Source organism: Ambystoma mexicanum, chromosome 5p, assembly GCF_040938575.1.
Source record: "Ambystoma mexicanum isolate Mex_15411 chromosome 5p, UKY_AmexF1_1, whole genome shotgun sequence".
In the NCBI taxonomy this organism is placed as follows: domain Eukaryota; kingdom Metazoa; phylum Chordata; class Amphibia; order Caudata; family Ambystomatidae; genus Ambystoma; species Ambystoma mexicanum.
The window spans coordinates 1192381765-1192401837 of record NC_090930.1 but is presented as its reverse complement, the minus strand read 5'-3'; the positions used below and the strand labels follow the sequence as shown (position 1 = coordinate 1192401837).

Below are 20073 nucleotides of genomic sequence, written 5' to 3'. Positions count from 1 at the left end.
CCAATGTACAGCAGCACTAACTCTACTGTGCCAGGATGGATACCGAGAATCGATTTCCTTTGATCTCATCAAGGCACCTCAGTTTCGCCTATTATTAGGGATGCCATGGTTAGTAGCTCACAATCCTCAAATAGATTGGCGTGCCAAGAAGTTGGCCTTTTCCGATGACTGTGCTCTTACCTGCTATTATCGTGAAAAGAAGGAATCCGACTTAGGCACATCTGCGGCTTCCAGCACGATGGCATTAGTACTTGGCGCAACTAGTACCTTACCAAGTGAATACCAAGATTTTCAGGATCTGTTCCAGAAAGAACAAGCTAATATGCTACCACCGCACCGGCCTTACGACTGTCAGATTGACCTCATACCTGGTGCACAAATTCCTTGTAGCAGAATCTATGCACTCACAGAACCAGAAAATCTCCATTTGAAATCCTACATGACTAGTACCTGGAAGATGGGTTTATCCACCCGTCTAAATCACCGACAGCCATTCCCTTATTCTTCGTATCAAAGAATGAAGGAGATTTGAGGACTTGAATCGACTATCGCGCATTAAACAAGATCACCGTAAAGAATCGTTATCCTCTGCTGCTCATTCCCGAATTATTAGACCAAGTCAAGGACGCCCACATTTATACCAAACTAGACCTTAGAGGAGCATATAACCTGGCCCAGGTAAAGAAAGGAGATGAATGGAAAACCGCCTTTCGTACCAAATATGGCTTGTACGAATATCAGGTAATGCCTTTTGGACTTGGCAATGCTCCTGCCGCATTTCAGTACTTCATGAACAATGTCTTACGGGAATTCATCGACGTTTGTGCCTTGGTTTACATAGATGACATCTTAGTGTATTCTTCCTCAGAAGAGGACCATGTCAAGCACGTCCGCTCTGTTCTAACCAAGCTCTGCCAACACCGCCTGTATGCTAAACTCGAAAAATGCTTTTTTCATGTTACCGAAGTTCAGTTCCTTGGTTTCATCCTTACCCCGAAAGGCATCAGAATGGATATGCACAAGTTAGATGCAATTCTGAGTCGGCTGTCACCAACTTCACTTAAGGGAATCCAGAGCATGCTGGGTTTTGCAAACTTTTACCGCCGATTCATCCCAGACTTCTCTCAAATTGTGCATCCGATTACGTCACTACTGCAAAAAAACAATAAGAAGTTTGTTTGGACCGAAGAAGCAGAGAAGGCCTTCCAAGAGCTTAAGAAAAAATTCACTTCCGCCCCAGTCTTACAACACCCTCTTCCAGACCTCCCTTACATCGTAGAAATAGATGCCTCCAGTATAGCTATGGGAGCTGTTCTCTCACAAAGGGACCCTGAAACTGACCAGTTACATCCCGTGGCCTTCTGGTCACGAATGTTTTCGCCTCCAGAGCTCAACTACACTATCACAGACAAAGACATTTTGGCTATTAAATCCGCTTTTAAGGTTTGGCGACATTATCTCCTTAGAGCCAGACATACCGTTGCAGTAATAACGGATCATCGAAACCTGCAATACCTAAAAACTGCGAAGGCTCAATCCTCATGTCAACTGCGGTGGGCCCTGTTCTTCGCTGAATATGATTATTTAATCACATATCGACCAGGAGTCTGGAATGGAAAGGCTGATGCCTTGTAATGCACGGGCACTGATGAAACGGTATATACAACTCCAGACCCAGTAGCCATCATTCCACAAGACAAACACTTAGGCCTTACAACAATTTTAACACAAACGGAACTCCAAGACAAGATTCAGCAGGTAATGGATTCTTGCACTTTGCAAGAATGGTGTACTCAGGGAGAACAATACACCATTAAAGACCAACTACCATATTTTAGGAACCGTTTATATTTGCCTGAAAAATAACTACAACAGCAAGTAATATTGGGTTATCACGATTCCCTGATGGATTATCACCCTGGAATTGCCAAAACCCTAGCCAAGATAAAACAAAACTATTGGTGGCCTACTTGGTGTAAAGACACTATCCAATTTATCCAATCATGCGGCATGTGCGCACAAAATAAATCGCAAAAGCAGAAACCAGCTGGTCTTCTTCACCATTGGAAATCCCTCCCGCACCATGGCACACGCTTTCCCTCGACTTCATTACAGACTTACCTCCCAGTCAAGGATTCAACACTATTTTAGTGGTCGTAGACTTATTTTCAAAAATGGCACACTTTGTTCCTTTTAAAGGTCTTCCAAATGCCTCTAGTTCAGCAAGTGTTCCTGGAAAAAATTGTTCGGTTACATGGCTTCCCATCAGTTCTGATCTCTGATTGGGGTAGTCAGTTTGTGTCCAACTTCTGCAAAAAGTGCTTTTCAGTGGCCCAAATCAACATCCGACTATCCACCAGTCACCATCCTCAAACACATAGCCAAACAGAAAGAACTAAACAAACACTCGAGCAATACTTGCGTTGCATGCTGCATTAAGTGGAAGGAAACCGGAAGGACTTGTTATGGATAGCATAATATGCTTACAATTATTTGTCACATTCCAGCAATGGACAAACCCCTTTCTACATCCTGTATGGTAGACACCCACGTACTTCCGAATTAGACCTTCCAACCAATTTGGACATGCCACTGTTAAAAAACCTACATACAACCATTTCCCAGGCCTTTAAAAAGGCAGCATAACACCTAATCCAAGCCAAGAACAGACAAAAGAAATTCACTGACCAACATCGTAGAAAGGTCCCCGACTATCAAGTTGGAGACAAGGTTTGGTTAGCATCAAAATATGTACCCATAAAAGGAATCCAGACGTTTCGTCCTCGGTATCTGGGACGTTACTCCATCACATCTATAATCAACCCAGCAGCCGTCAAATTAGAATTACCACCCAACATGCAAATTCACCCTGTGTTCCACGTATCACTCCGGAAACCGGTACAACCTGGTACACGGGTTACGGCACCACCAAAACCCGTATTGGTCGATGGAGAACCCGAGTTCGAAGTGAAGTATATCCTGGACTCCAAATACACCAGGTCCAAGTTATTTTACCTAATCGTTTGGAAGGGATACGGCCCTCAAGACAGATCCTGGGAACCTAGCGAGAACATCCATGCACCACGTCTGATTAAAAGATTCCATTGGAATTTTCAACCAAACCGGCACCGGACAGAAGGACTACCATGAGAGGGGCCTTGGGGGGGAGTGCTGTCATGACCCCTACCCCTGACCACCACTGGCAAGTCAGCTTGCCAGGTAGGGCCGGGTTTCGGGGTTCCATTATGGCCTTAAAGGCTTTAAAACCTCATTCAGGACTCTCTTGGAGTCAATCCTGGCGCCTTTCGCACCAGGCTCATAGTCATTATGGAGAGCACCTTTAAGTTGGGACTATTAAACTTGGACTACTTTCTTTGGGGCTGCAGTCAACATGGAGGCACTCACATAGCTCAGTTACCAAGAACTGAGCTATGCGGTCTAGTGTTTAGGGTGTGGTTGGCCTGGGACTACTTTACCTGGACTACTTTCCTGAAGACTATTTAAGCCACACCCAAACAGCAGAACACGCTTTGCGTTATTCTGCTGTTTGCAGCGTAACGCTCACCGCATCCAATCGGCCTGAAACATTCTTTGGAGCCAGCTATTCTTGGAACCGCGGGCCTGCAGGGAGATAAAGAACATCGTTATTGGAATCTTACCTGCTCAACTTCCGTCGGAGGCACTACCCAGGGATCGGGAAGATGGCTCGAGGCGCATAATATCCAACCAGGGCTGCGTGGCATCCCCGTGGATACCAGGTGAGAGTTACAGTAATCTTCTTCTTGTACACGTTAAGGTTCACTTAATTCTTTACTTCATCATTTGTCCCCTAGGATCCATAAATCGTCTTCATTCACTATCTCAGGATGTTGTGCACACTTTCTTATGATGTCATCAGTTCATTTTCTTATCTCTTATATTCCTTCAGGGAGTTCCTCCTGTAGGCTGCCATCAACTTGAGGGTACATTTGATATGGTTGTCTTAATGGATACCATCTTCCATGCACTCGCTGCGGAATTGGTACAACAGCTGGTGTTAGACAGGGCACAGTCTCATGGCTCCAATACAGGGGAGTTAGGGGGTAGGATCTCCTGCGGATATGAACGCCTGCCCCTCTACAAAGGTATAAAAGAAATTAGTACTCCATCATATTTCAATGTCTTAAAGTTACCTCTCCTTTTTAATTTCCTTCTGGGTATGAATTTTGGCAGTCTAGAGATGCTTCTGAAGATCAATAAACTGAAATGTTAAAGCATGAAAAAACAAACTTTCAAGGCTCTGTTGAATTCCAATACATCCAAATATTAATGTTTTGAAATATTGAAAATATTTTTCTAACTCTTGTATCCTTTTCATGGTTGACAGTATTTATATATGCAAGTAAATTAATTAAAATTACTTTGAGATGAGCAGGGGTAGTCTCGCCTAGGTTTTAGGAAAGCCTGCTATTTTGTATCTTTCACACAAAAGCTAGGGTGTATATACTTGTGAGCCTCAAAAAACCTGTTTCAACATTGACTTAATGGTCATTAATTTAATATTCTACAAAGTAATAGCGGTTTTAGGTGTGCATCTCACCCCCACCACGATATGCCACAATGTATGTGACTTTGCATATATCACGGAAACGGTGCCATGATATGAACCAAAAAGACAACAAGTGGTTGCTTTGTCTCTATCCTAATTGTACTCACGCAGTAGCTGCTGGGTCGCTCATAGCCAGTGCTGCCACCTCTCTGTGATTTAAGAGAAAACATGTCTATGCTTGGTGACGTCACCCTTAGGTTTGCACATAGGCCATGGAGGGATTGAGATGGTGAGGAGCTAGTATTGGAAACCTGAGATTGGCAGACGAGGTGAACCAGTGGTGGTGCGTGGAAGGCACATGCACAAGATTGTGGCTGTGCACGAGGAGGCAGCGAGTGTGACAGAGGGGCAGCGCGTGGAGCAAGCCGGATAAGTTGTGGAGCCAGAGAGGCTTGTAGAAACTTAAAAGTATTATTATTGCATTGTGCTTTTCAACCAAACCAGTGGACTGTCGAAACCCTCGACTTCAGGTAAGGTAAATGTACCAACATGTATCAGGGCAAATGCGGGGAGATACACCCCTTCTGCACCTGTGCAAGAAACTCCCACCTTACAGAGAAAAGATTTGTAAATATTGCATAGAATGGTCCAAAGGTACAGAGGGAAAATTAACAAAACCATGGCCACCTTGTGGAAGTTTCTCCAAAGACGTGCAGCAATCACTATTGACACACATACAGGGTACCTATAAAGGGAAGAAATTGAGCAACTGCATGGCCATATTTGAGTTGTGGTGCATGTTCCAGGAGGGTGAAGGGGATGCCGCGAGGTATCAGTGGATCCTAAGCCAGCAGGAGATGAATGACCATGGGACCCATCCCTCCGCACCTCCCCCTACCCCTCCAAGTGTAGCATCCAATGATACAGACAATGAACAGCTGGAGAAATGCACAGTGGGAAGGATGGGGATTGAATTGGCATGGATCCCCAGTCATTGTGGGAAATTGGGAAATTAGTTGGTGGACAGGGTTGCGCATGAAGCCACAACCAGGGATGTAGTGGATATAGAGATCCCCTTAAGTGTGTCTGAGGCTCAGGTGGAGCTGAAAGGCAGAATTAAGGGAGAACGTACCTGTAGATAGGATCGGGGGAAAAAAACATGTGGTATATTTGTTTGAGTTTCGTACAGCCGAACATTTTGAATAAATACATACAGTGCCATTATAGCAAACAAGGGAAGCAGGGTTGAAGTGGTGTCCCCTGCTCCCTATACAATAACGTTTAGTAAAAACAAAACAAAAGAATCCTGCAGCGCTGGGTTCAGTCCACGTAAGTGGAAGGAACAGGCATCGCATGGAGACAGGGACTTTGGTGGCCAACAAAAAAGTGTGCCACTGAAAGGTAAGTAGGGGGGTATTGCTATTTGTTGACAGAGAAAGAATATATGTGAAAATGTCGAAAGGGAAATGCTTTTTAAATATACTTCGTTTTTTCCTCCCACAGACTTTTCCCTTTTGAAATGTTCATGTATATCCAAGGGAGAATTCCAAAGCAGGTTGGATTCGAGCAGGAAGGGGAGACATTTGTATGTGATGCAAAGAAATGTCCAGTGTAAGAGATATGGGGGGAATCAGAGTTGGCACGCAGCGAGGAAACGATCTTGAATCGGCTAAGAGTGGGCCATACAAGTTTGAAAGGATGGAAGTTTAAGATGGATAGAGTTACTTCTGAGAATTGTGAGATGTGCATAAGCCCGGAAACAGTGGATCACTGTATGATGGGATGCAAAAATGTCAGACTGCAAAGGGAATTGCTAATAGCCAGGATGAACGGCATTGGAGTGTCAGTGAAACTGGGAAGTGGGAGGAGATTTAGTAGAGATGCGTGGCTGACAAGGGTGACTAATGGCAGACACCATTTCTACCGATGGAAGTCGCCGGCCCCGTCGCTTGAGGAGCCATCGCAAGAAGAAAAAGAAGAAGGTCCTTGTTCGTTCATTGGTTGCCTGTCAAGAATATGTCAGCAGAGTGGAATGCGAACAAGGTCGGAGAGCAGAAATGAAAACATGCACACATGTGGATACATTTATCGACGTGAGAGCCACGGGCTAAATTAAAATGTAGGACATGTTCGAAGATTGTGCTATGATAAAACTGGTTGAGGGGTCTGCAACCTTTGCCTTGCCAGATGTTTTGGACTACACCACCCATGTGCCCCCCTGTCAATGGTGAGAGATCATGAGGATTGTAGTCCAAAACATCTGGAAAGCCACAGGTGGCATGCCCTGGCTTTAGGCCAATAGTGCAGTCTGTTATAGAAGAGCAAATCAAATCAGACCAGAGGAATGGGGAAAGCATGCATATAATTTCAAAGTGCAGTGGTCGCAAAAGAGAGTAAGAACAGCAGAGCATAATATACACAGAAAGGAAGTGGGCCTCATCACGACCTCGGCGGTAGGGCTGGCGCTATTAGCGTGGGGGCTATTAGCGCGACCGCCATAGCCCCCGGCGCTAATAGCGTGGGATCACGAGTTGGGCGGTCTTGGAAGTCCCCATTCCCCATTGAGCCCATTCGGGAATGCCCCATTCCCCATTGGGCTCAATGGGGAAATTTTGCGCTCATACCGCCGGCGGATTTCCCGCCGGCGGTATTAGCGCAAATTCTAGGCGGATTTCACACCAGCTCAGATCTGGGTTGAAATCCGCCAAAGCCCTGATTCGGCGGACCCTTAAATCCAGCGGTAATAGCACTACCGCAGGATTTAAGGTTTACCGCCGAGGTCGTGATGAGGCCCAAAATGTGGTGTTATACCTTTGACCGTTGATAAAAAAGAAGAAAAAACCCAAAAGAGATACCGCTCATATCAATTACATCATCAAGTAAGTTTACAATAGAAATGTCATGAGTTTGAAATTATACCTCATCAGTTCCAAGGTTCAAGTTGTACCAATGTGCTAGACAGTAACATATCTTATTTGCCCAAAGTCCCTGGTTATTGAAGAAAGAGTAAAAAATACTCTATTAAAGAGTCAAGTCGAAGCTGGTCTCTTGTGGTTCAACAAAGTACAAGTAAGATGTGGAAAACACAAAATTTACTAAATTCTAACGATCTCACCTCTTCCGCAGGGTTCATAAGGTCAAGGTTTAACCATCAGCGAATATTCCCGCCTGGTTAGCTTGGCATTCCATGGCCTATAAATGTGGAAATTGTATATGAAAAACTAATGAAAAGACATCTAAGACACAACTGCTAACACAACTTATATTTGTAAGTATCTCCCATTATAGAATGGGTAGTATATTCACCTAAATATCTCACCTCTCAAGAGGTTTTCTTCAAATTAAATGGAATTCATGTAAAAGAGCAAAGGTCCATCTCAAGGCGTGTCGCCTTCAATGTTGTAGGTATAAGTGCCCATGTCAGACAACTTAAATCATAATCTTGTAAGAGCCTGTAATACATTACTAATAAGTGATATGGGTAAAGGAAAAAGGAAATAGACTCACCTCACACCAGTTGTGTAGAGGTATGTGATGATAGTTGTATGCTAGCCAAAATCTTCTCCACAATTTAGAATGGCATATGCCACCCAACCCTAAGGGTGAGGGTGATCATATTTAGTGGGGTAATATCATCAGGGGAGCCTCTATGTGGTATCACCAAACCAAAGTAACGGATGTGAACAGAATTAGGGAGTAATTACTTGGAAAGCCAAAATAATTAAAAGAAATTGGGAAAACCCTATGAACCACGGCTGATTTCAAGCGTGTACCAACAAGTAGTCTCAAAGATGGCTGCTATATCAATAAGCGTCCTAAGTTGGTGTGATGACCTTATCGCGTAATAACAACGATAACGACATAAATGTAAACAAGCATCTCGTCATGCATTATGCAGGCGCTGATGCCTGAAATCTAGTCTAAAAAGTTTTTTTCTTTCACGACAGGTATTGCCCAATGTGGTTCCAAGTGTAATTCCCTAATGATATACTTTCTACTGCAATAAGTAGATAGGTATATGGGATATTACAAGTTGCAACATTCCTCTATGTAAAAACTATTATGAAAATTCGATGTCAAAAATGTATATTATGCAACAGGGTGGTGAGTGTAATGTTAATGTAGCCAACCTATTATCCAGGGCACTGAGTATAATGTGTTAAGTGAAGTTGTATATTATATGGGTGCTGAGTAACTCAGCTTTGCATTTGTACATACTATCGGGTTCCCAGTTAGTAACACATGATGTCAGTCCAATCTATTAATATATAGAGGTACTATATAAAATACTATATAAAAGGATAGTAAGTGTAATCTGCCATCATTTAGTATGCTCTGCTTTTTTATTTTTCCTACTCTCTTCAGGAAAGTGTGTGTTCCTAGCCAGGCACACTTTCAACATATGCCCTGTTTAAACTGGCTAAAAGGCAAATGCCAGTGATTACAACAGAGCTGAGTTGTGGCTCGGTGAGCATGTATCACAATCACTGCCACTCATGTAGTGCAATGCTTGCAAATTCTTAACAATCCCAATAGATCTGCCGGGGCCATTTCTTTAGTTTACATACTCTACCCAAGAGAAAGAATCTCTCCCCATGGTGACGGGTGACAAAATATTTACCAGTTTTTTCTGTAAAATGGTGCATGTCACCATAAGCAAACTTCATATTTGGTCTAATCCTGCCACCAAAAGGCAACACCAACAGAGAAACTTATTTGACATTTACTGCAAACAAAGATACTTTGCAGTGAAAGTCCAAAAAAGTTTCAAACATCCCCATACATGCCAGCAATGTTGAGTTCCATAGAAATGATACTCGCTCATCATAAAATCTCCTCGCCCTCTGTATGGGCTAGTAGATTTTGCTAGCCCTGTTTTGGATACATGTATACGTCTGACATGCACTATCTACAGATGTGATTCGGCCACCTTCCTATCATGTGCTTCAAATATACACATACAGCAGCTGTATATCAGCTTCGCATGAGTTCCCTTTCAAAAGCTCATTTTGCACTTCGGGCAAATAAAATGATTCAACTGTCTATTGAAGTCTCCCTCTTTATTGAGGAGATTTTATAAGCAACAGAAAGGAGGGCTTGATTTCTAAAACAGCTGGTTAGAACTAATTTCATTCTACCAGATATGGTACCTGCTGGTAGGAAAATGGCTGTATTTTTTGTGTGGAAAAATTGTCGAATTCTGGGCAACATTTACCCCTTTGCCAAATTCACCTAGAGAGCTAAACTAGCTGTTTCTGGCTTTCTTCTGATGGAAATTTCATTTACATTAAATTACTTTTTTCATGGCTTTGAAATGTTTTGGACACAAACAAGTATAGTCAAAATAAAATAAAAAGATATAGTGATGCATGTTGGAATGAAATGAATTGCCGAAACTAAATTGGCTGCAATACATGGCAGCGTGTGAGTGGTCAACTGTGATACCTTGTATGCGAAAGGAAAAAAGTGCCAAATTGACCTGATTAGCTAAAATGCATATTTTGCATAAACTAGCGAGCACATTTTACACTTTGCTTTCAGAAAGCTTAAATCTTAAGTAGGACTTTAGTAAGAGGTCACTCAAATATTATTGCTAATGAAAAGATCAGGAATTTTAATATATTGGCTGAGGTGCCTATTGTGACTTATCTAAAGGATTATGCCACATGTGACACACAGAACATCATATATGGGATTAAATGCCCATGTGGGTTCTTTTATGTTGGCCAAACTCAACGTACTGCGAAGATTCGGTGGAATGAACACCGTTCTTGCATAAGAAATCGCACAGTTACCTCAGCGGTAGCCAGACACTGGCAAGAGAAACATCATAATTTGGCACAGATAACATTTGTGATTCTTGAAGTAGTCCAAAAACTCAATAGACATGAAAATGTACAGAAGAAACTTGATCAACGAGAAACATTCTGGATTGATCGATTGAGCTCTCTGACACCCAAGGGAATAAATGAAGAAATAAACTAGATGTGCTATTTGTGATCATGAACAGACAATTCTTTTTTTATCTTTATTTCCTTTTTTTCTATTATTTTTAATCTTATTGATTTTGTGGTATTCCAGGATCCCCAGTTTTTCTGTTTTGAATATTTTCATTTTGGTACCCTTTTCAGACTGTGACCAATGTCACCATGGACAACTATGAACTTTATGAACTCACTATTAGCCTTGATGTGCTTTTGAATACTAGTTGTTGAAATATGCTTACATGATTTAATTCCAACAATTACTTTTATAGATGTTTTTGAACTCGAGAACCATATGTTTTGAAACATTTACTTGTAATACTTACCTGAGATACGCCATTTTGGATGACTATTATTAGGTTTGAATTGTTCAGTGTACCATGTGTCCCCTATCAGTTTTGCCAATTGTAGCTTTGCATCCTTACCTATTCATCACTATCTTGATGTGACTTAAACTTAGAGCCAGATAATTGAGAGTCATTTTCTGTTCTGCATTTCCATCGTGTGTCATTTATTTCCCAATACTCTTTGCACAGCTATTGGCATGAGGAAGTATATACACATATTTCAACGCTGCTTCCAAGCGACGTTCTCCTTAAGTTTGAAGTATAACCAAACCTATCCTTGTGCCGACTGTTAATGGATTTCTCACGGCTCATTGTACGGCAATTTGGATGAATAAGCAAATCAACACATTCCAACGCCGTTCATTTCACAGCCATTTGGATGAATATGCAAATTAATACATTCCTACGCCGTTTCGCAGCGACGTTTACCTTAGTTTCTAGCACTCTTTGTGCTTTACTTTAGGTAGGATACACAACAGTGCTTTTCAATGCTTTGTTACCATTGGGGGGTAGGGAAAGGCAATGAACCGCCGCTTTCGAGCGAGACACATTAGTTTCACTTTATTCTGTTGATATGCTGCTATGGTGACAGTCCCGCCTTCAGGTCACCATGGAAACCTTTTAATACTCATGCAGGCATTCGCGCTCGTGCAAATGCGTCTGCCTTGAACTCAGCGTTCTCTGCCTAGTTAGGTAAGAACTCACCTCACCGTTCTTTTCACACTTGTTAAACGATTGTCAGTTATTGATTCGTTTTTTCGTGGTATCAACAGGAGCACGTATTTCAGCTAGACGCTTCCAATGTCAGTTGAAGAGCTATATGAACCATAAGGTACAATCCATTTCTTTGATTTCCTAAACCGCTGAGTATATGGATGTAAAGTCACTGACTATAAGTCTTCTATTTTTCTACTTTCATATCAACATGTTGGGACACATTGATGCACACTGAACCGGTATGTGTTTTTTGCATGTATATTCTAAATCATTATGTGGTTATTTACTTTATGCTAAATAATTAGATAATAAGCAAAATGTTGGGCATATGAGAACGAATATATCATGTACCGCCCTGATGAAGGTTTTCAACCGAACTGCATTGGCAATTGTACATGAAATCCTAGCCAATTTTAGCCTGGCCTCATTGAATATGAAATAATAATATTTGTTAAAAAGAAACATAAAGGGATGTGAATAAACATTTCCTTTAAGCAAATAAAATGTTGTTGTGAAGATTTATTGCAATAACTTTGATGTACGTTAAAAAATCAAAGCACCCAATAGTGCAGCCCTGCTTAGGGCCAACTGAGAGCACCATTTTTAATATAGTGGACTAACTCTATTTTTCTTGTTTGTTGATATTCGGTCCCTATGCCACAGGACCTCTTTATAACTGGTAGCCCCAGGACAAAACTTTATTAATCAGGATTACACACAACAGACTAGTGAATTAACCTTAGCTACAAAGTAGTGCCCACCTTCATCCTTTATCATCATCTAAAGTGCCTGTCATTACTTGACTGGTGGAGCACATTCATTCTCTAAACATGTGTGTACCAACAACGGAAAACAAGTGATACACCTTTAAATATTACACCATGAGTTGAGACATACATTTTTCTTACATACTTGTGTTGGCGGTCTGATTATTGGGGTTTACACCACATTCAAAATTACAGAACACAAAGCACAGGCTCTGTATTGGCAGTGTTGATAGCTACCTGGTGTGAGATTCCATCGCCAGCGGACATAACACTTGTATGGGTTTGTAGGGGCTTTATAAAGCTTGACCTTACTGGGAAGCAATGGTGTGGGTAGCACAGGAGCTGGAATGGGAATTGGGACCTGGACTGCTGTCGATGGAGAAATAGGGTTTAACAGAGCAATCAACGATTGGTGAGATATTATTTGAAAAGTAGGTTGTTCAGGTCCTTCCAGGAGTGTCACATGGAGAGAACCAGTCTTATCCTCATTTATAACTTGTTCCTGAGACAGAGTATAGTATGAATAGGTCAGTTTCCCCATTGTTTCCCTCTTACAGTCCTTTGTTTGCAGTATGGTAATGTGCCTTCTGGTGAAGTACTGCCCTGCAGAAAAATTGAGATTCTTAGCCAGGTAGAGTGGTGCTTTGGTGATGACTGCATTGCAGCTGATGCTGTCTGTCTTGAATGTGATGAATGCTTGACATAGCAGCGAGTGCAGTTCCTTGAGGATGGGGTGATATGGTTGAATTTTCCTATTGCTATGGTAAGGCATGTTGCCAAGTGGGCTTTGCGTCTCTAGAGCATTGCCATTGCCTGGCTGTTAATGACATGGGGTTGGGCAGACGTTCTGAAACTCGGCCCAGGAACGAAAGGCTTGACATTGTGAATACGTGATGTGTGCTTTGAATGAGGGGTCACAGTCAATGAAAAAGTTGAGGGATTTTGCACTGTGTGAGGGCTGAGGCATGATTCTGTTGAGCTGCATGTCAGTCAGCCGATTCTGGGCTTCAGCATGCTTGATGGGGTTTCCTAGGGGAATTAAGCCATTCCTTGTCAGGTTGATCTTCAGGTATGTGCTTGACATCCAGCCTTGGATGTGGGAGAGACCGAGTTTAAATCGATAGATGTGTTTGATGCAATTGATATTTAGGTAAAACTGTATGTCATCTGTGTATTGCGTTTAGCAATCAAGAGAAAAGTAGTGTCCAGGTTAATGGACACTCCCATCCCTTCACACCATTACACCATTCAAGCTGAGAGAAACTCAGTCAACCTTTGATATCAATATTAACATGAATCATGAGGTCAATCGATTTTTTTATTTTTCTGGTCAGGGTCAGAGTTTAATTTGCACTGTACTACAATAGTGATGATAGACAGTGTTTTATATGCAAAATAATGAGCTCAACGCATTTCAGGATCACAGTCCCTTCATCAGGAGCAGAAACTCTTTGATAAGTAGCGATTCATCTTCAAACTTCGTGTTTCATAAATCTACATAGAGTAAGGAGTAAACAACAATATTCAGACAAGTTGTATATTGTTGTGAGAGCAATAGAACATCACCTTAGTCATTCATTGAGGATCATGGAGGACGTCTATTCTTAGAGTTGTAAAAGTTTCTTGATAGGATGAGCAGAGGTTATCCACATAATGCAATATACATGTGAGGGTTGGAGTATTTATTCAATATCTTTATAGTGAAAATATTCTGTTGGTATGTTATCAACTGAAGTGCCTACCTTGAAATGGAAGACAATAAAGTGGTAATAAGTCCCAGAGGGGCATGTAAGTCATCTGTAGCGGGTCACCTCTAGTAATCTGTGGGTATATATCAGGTTCAGTCAGCTATTGTGTGGGAGAGTAAACCAAACACAACACTTGAATATAAAGGTGAGTAAATACTCACATGATGGTGGTATCACCTGAGATTGAAGGAGAATGCGTCCATAGACTTAAGCAGAATTTGTATTTCTACCAGGACATGAAATATTTACTCACCTTTATATTCAAGACATTTCATGTGCATCCAGTAATAAATGCTGTTGATAATACACTAATGTGCCTTTTTACTCAAGAGATGAAATAAGTCACATAGGTTTAGAAACCTCATGTGAAGTTCAAAGAAAACAGTAACAGTTCACTTCAATTCTAAGAACAGTGTAAGGCTAAACTCTTCATTCATAAGAACAGTATAAGGCTAAACTCTTCATTCATGCCAGTTGGTCCTAGTGAGTCCAATGTATGTATCCAATACATTTCTCTATGCATGGAGGAGTCTGTCGTGATTTCCTCCTCTTGCTGGACTTTTGACCACTTTTAGAATTAGATATTTCAGTTGAGTTATCGAGTGTCTCTTCTCTAAAAATTGTCTTGCTACTGGAGACTCCATGTTTTTAGTTTTGATGTTGGATTTGTGCTCATTACGTCTTTCTTTTATTTTTGTTTTGCCTACATAGAATTGCCCGCAGGGGCACCCAAGACCATAAATTACAAATTTAGAGTCACACGTGTCGTAATCTTTAAGGCATATCATATGTCCCGTCTGTGGGTGTCATATAGTGTCACCTTCCTGTATATTATTGCAGTGACTGCAATTTAAACATAGAAAAGTTCCATTTTGGGTGCATTTAGAAACGATTGTTTGGAGGTATTGGTTTTTCTGCCTTCACTAAGTTGTCTCACAAGTTCTTTTCTCTCGTATACACTATTATAGGTGGATGTGGGATTATTTTGGACAGTTGGGCATCCAGTCTCCTGATCTTCAAATTTTTCTTGATAGTATATTAATGTGGGCACGTTGTCTTGAGAATTTCATCGATTGAATAAGTATTGGGTCATTTTTTTAACCATTGGGTCTTAGTAAATTGGCTCTGGTGTGTACAGCAGCTTTAATTTTAGGTTGCGTCAATATGGATTCAGGATTTCCTCTGGTTTGGAATCTCTCAATCAAGATTTTAGATGCCTCAGTGGAATCATTATCATTGGAGATAATTATTCTAATTCTTAGGAACTGGGTAAATGGGTAAGTGGCAGGTTATTTCTCAGATTTTGGGGATGGAAACTTGTGTAGTATAGTGTATTGTTGACATCTGTCGGATTGTGATACATCTATGTGTTTAACTTATTCAGGTCTGGAGTCACTTCAACATCAAGGAAGTGGACACCTGGGCAACCTACTTTCAGTGTGGTTGAACCGTATGCTGATTTTTAGGAACAAGCAAATGTCCGGGGACATCCTGGGAAGATCTGGGTGTCATGACTGGATAGCCAACAGTGGCATTGTTCTGAGTTTATATCTATTTATGGGACTTATAAGTCACCCTGGAAATGCCCCCACTATCACTGTTCTATCTGGAACAAACCTTGCACTCCTCGGTACAAGGGCAGCTGGGAAATGATGGGGCTTGGGTATTCGTATCTGCAACTGGTGTTCACTGTTCCCTATCTACTCCATCCTCCCTTGATTGTTGTATTGATATGTTGGAAATATAGAAATGTTTTATTAGGTTGCACTTTTATGGCCTATGGCCAAATAAAGTTTATTATGCTGAAAAAGGAAGGGCTCTAATTAATCTTTGGAGCCTTTCCAGACTCCAAAGATATCATCGATATATCTTTTCCAAAGGGCTATCTTATAAGCCCATGTTTGGTGTTCAAGAATATAATGTGTTTCCAAGGAAAACATGAAGATGTTAGCATAGGCTGGGGCCATAGCAGAGCCCATTAATGTCCTGGATATCTACAGATAGTATTTTTTGTTGAACCTGAAAACATTATTTTAGAGAATAATTTTTGTTAGTTCTAGTGTAAACATTTTATCAGATCGAAAAATATTATTTTTGTAATAAGACCCATTTGAGGGCTCCCCTACTATGAGGAATGGATGTATAGAGACTCTGAACGTCTAAGGTAAATAGTGTCTGATTAGGGTCAAAGAAAGTTAGATCTTCTAGAGTAGACAGGAAGTGAGTCCTATCCTTGAGCAGGGTTAATGTTTGTTGAACGATCGGTTGTAATAGTTTGTCTAAGAATTTGGCAATAGAGTCAAAGATACTCTCAGTCGCTGCCACTATGGGTCTGAGCGGTTATTTCAGGAGATTTAGGTTTTATAATTATATGTTTTATGGAGTCCATCGGTCCTCGTCAAGTACCTTCTAGATATCAGAGTCTTCAAGTGTAAGGCAACTTGTGATGTAAAAGTTAGTGTCCATTTTCACAATAGTGCCTTCTTTGTCTGTTGGTTTGATATTGATGGAGTGATCTTCAGTGATTTGTTTAAGTAGTTTAAGTTGGTGGTTACACATATTGTTTGTTCTTATGTCAAAATTGTTTTGAGATCTTAGATAATTTTGGTCTCAAATAGATCAAGAGCTGAGTTCCGTACCATTGGGTTGATTATGCTCTTTGGTTTCATCTCAAGATAGTCAAATGTAATGGATCTTTCTTCTATAGGGGAACAGAGTCAAAGAAAACATTTAACCTCATTTGTCTTATGAGTTTAGATATATTGATTTCTTCCTCAAATAGATTAATATTATATGCAGGTATGAAGGACTGTGCTAGGCTAAGCAAGTCTATTTGTTGTTTTCAGAAAGTTTTACTCGAGATGTTGACCACAAAACTCCTATCTTTTTCTTGCCTCTTAGTTTTCTTGTCTCTTCGCCATGTCTTTCTGTCTCTAGAAACAGTTGTGTGCTGGTGGAACTGGATTCTGCTTGTGTTGCCCCAGTAGGATTCTGTGTTGCTGATGTTGATGTACTCAAAATCGATTAACCTCATGATTCATAATACATTTTATATAAAACTTTGATTGAGTTTCCGTCGGCTTTAATGGTGTGCAGGAGACGGGAGTGTTCACGTACTTGGACACTACTTTTCTCTTGATACACAGTAGCATTTTCTTGTGCCAGAACTGCCATTTCTCCCCTGTTCCCACAACCTATTTAGAATCACTGATCAATACGCCTTCAGCATCCCAAATCGTCAACACTAAAGAAGGTGTGTGATATACTAGACCTTGATATTGGTGTAGCAATGTCAGCACTGGCAAGTATTTTCCCTGGGGGTTCCATGTAGATTTTGAAGATGACACTGCAAGGGGGAGTCTTGTGTCACTCTGCAGTTTATTGGGCAGCACAGGGGTCTGACGGGCTCATCCAGATTAGTTGATCTCGTTTGGAGAGGTAAGATGTGAACAATTGCAGAATTGCTTCCTTAAATCCCATGTACATGGCAAGTATGGTGAGGGCTTCATAGTCAACATTATGAAAGGAGGAAGAGATGTCAGTACAACTTGTAAGCCTGGGACTCCTGTGTTCAGGATGTGTAGAGCATCATTAATAACTTGGATGGGAGATGGTCTCCCGGCTGTACTTTGGTTAGAAACCCGATTGGTGGTCCTACAGGAGATTGTTCAGAGTGATTATGTTGTGCAACTGGAAGGCATCAGTCTTATAAACCACTTTACTGAAGAAGGGTAGATATGTAATGTGAGATAGTTGGCCTGGTCATCCTGGTTCAGTTTGGATTTCTTCAATAAGCTGGGGATTCGTCCCACTTAAAGTGCATATGGGAAAGTGCCTATCGATAGGTGTGAGTGGCTGTCATTGAGAAGTTTAGTGAGTGCTTCACCTGTGATGACCTTCACAAAGGAGGAGAGCAAGATGTCTTTATAGGTGGATGATTTGAAGGTGGAATAGTGTTGGCTAGGACTTCTGCAACATTTGTTCTGAATGTGTTCCATTTTGATATGTTGCAGGCTAGTGTAGGTGGGACATCTGTGGTGTTTTGATCATCCAATGTGTTGCCTTCTTGTCAGTGGATGACCACTCTGCTCTTGGTGGATGCTTCCATTACTGTTGTTACTTGTTTGCTTACTGCTGAGCGCTGCCAAAACTGTTATTTTATTTAGGACATTTTAGTATTGTGACAATCTGTGTTTGGTGTGTTGTTTTTCAAATCGTGTGTATCACAGAGCCAGGGAACTACATATCCTGACAGGCTTTGCTGTGGCATACTTAATTTCAGTCTGAGTTGTGTGGCATTTTTATGACTTGTTTGCTTACTGCTGAGTGCTGTCAAAACAGTTATTTTAGTTAGAAAGATCGCGTTTGGGCTGGTTTGTGCTGGTTGGTGGCTGGGTGCGGGGGAGGGGGAAAGTGTCACACGTTTCCGCTGCATGCCGGATTTATCATTTAGTTAGGATGGTGCTTGCTTAAGCTGTCATATTTTAGAATGTCTTATTTTGCAACATGTCTCTTACAGCTGGGTGTGTGATGGATAATCAATGTCTAGCTATTGGGGGTGATAGGTGTTCCATCACACCTGCTCTCCCAGAGAAAGCCACGCGTATGTCAGCTAGAGCGAATGACATGCTACAGAAATATTGGTGAGTGGCATTAACCCCCTTGCCCTCCACTTGTGTAGTCAGCACAAACAAGACTTCTAGGCACTTGGAGGATGTGGGTGTAGTGGAACAAATGCACAAACCTGCTTCACTGCAGAGAAAGGCTGGCCAGTATATACATGACGGGGAGGGAGTGTGTGAGAGCCCAGATTGGGACTGCCACTGCCCAGGGTGAACGCACTACAGGAAAAGCCCATCGGCAAGCAGGTCGTGCCCATGTTAGCGGACAAGTTGGGTATGGGTGAGTTGACGCCGGACAAGGCAGAGTTTAGAGTGCCAGTCCTAGGGGTGAACTCTATCCAGCCAGATGGTTTTATGGATCAGGATATGATTTTGATTTTGATTTTGATATTTCTAACATGCATGCCCTCGAAAGGAACAAAGCAGAGGACTGCATCTGGGTGCAGATTGAATTCAGTTTGAGTGGGATAGCTTGCCTGCTTTAAAGTAGTCACAGAATGTATTTAAACAAAAAGGTTTTCAATTGCTACAACAATATGTTCGTTATTCTTGTAACAGCAGATGATGTTAGTGGAAACACATATCCCGTGCATGGTACTCCCCCCCGCCCCCCCGAGGATATGATTGGGCCATCTGGGGAGGATGCTAAGTCGCAAACAATAAAAGTGATTAGGGATCTTGGTGGTGTTAAATCAATTAAGTGTATGTTGTGCAATACACAGTCATTAATACAGCATGCAGTGGCGATATCAGACTATATTATCACCCATTATATAGATCTGTGTGCCATTACATAAACTTGGCTGCATAAAGCGGCTGGACCATCCCTTTCACTAGCAATCCCGGCTTGCTATGACCTATTTTTTGGGGGGCTGGCTCAAACGTTTGGTAGAGTGTGTAGTGTCACTTTTATTTGTAATTCTGTTTAGAAATACATCAGGTTGCTATTCAGGGATCAGCTGACTGTAACCTGATTTACATTAAGATACTTACAGACCCAAATTCTACAGTGAACTGCATCTTGGTGTATAGGCCACCTATCACGCTGCCAGAATGTGCTCATCTATTTGTTAATATGCTTCTGTCTTTATCAAAACCAGCTTCGGAAGTGTTGCTGCTGGGTGAAGTCAGTCTACCGATGGATGATACTTCTGACTTGGTGGCGGCCTTGGTGGAATACTCCCTTAGAGATCTGGGTTTCGAGCATCATATACACAAAGCTGCTCATGTTTTAAGAGTCATACTGGACTGCGGTGAGACAATTAACATCCTAATTAGTCCACCCATTGTGTCGCCATGCCCCTGGTCTGCCCACGATCTGGTGGTATTTGATGTTGGCAGACCTGTCAATTTATATTAT

At 41.6% G+C, this 20073-nt stretch overlaps 1 protein-coding gene across 2 annotated transcripts in view; it reads right to left on the bottom strand.

Annotated features, from left to right (window-relative positions):
- Positions 1–20073, bottom strand: part of CDH20 (cadherin 20) — a 1428111-nt gene that overhangs the window by 1317696 nt on the left and 90342 nt on the right. The gene's annotated exons all lie outside the window — the stretch shown is intronic.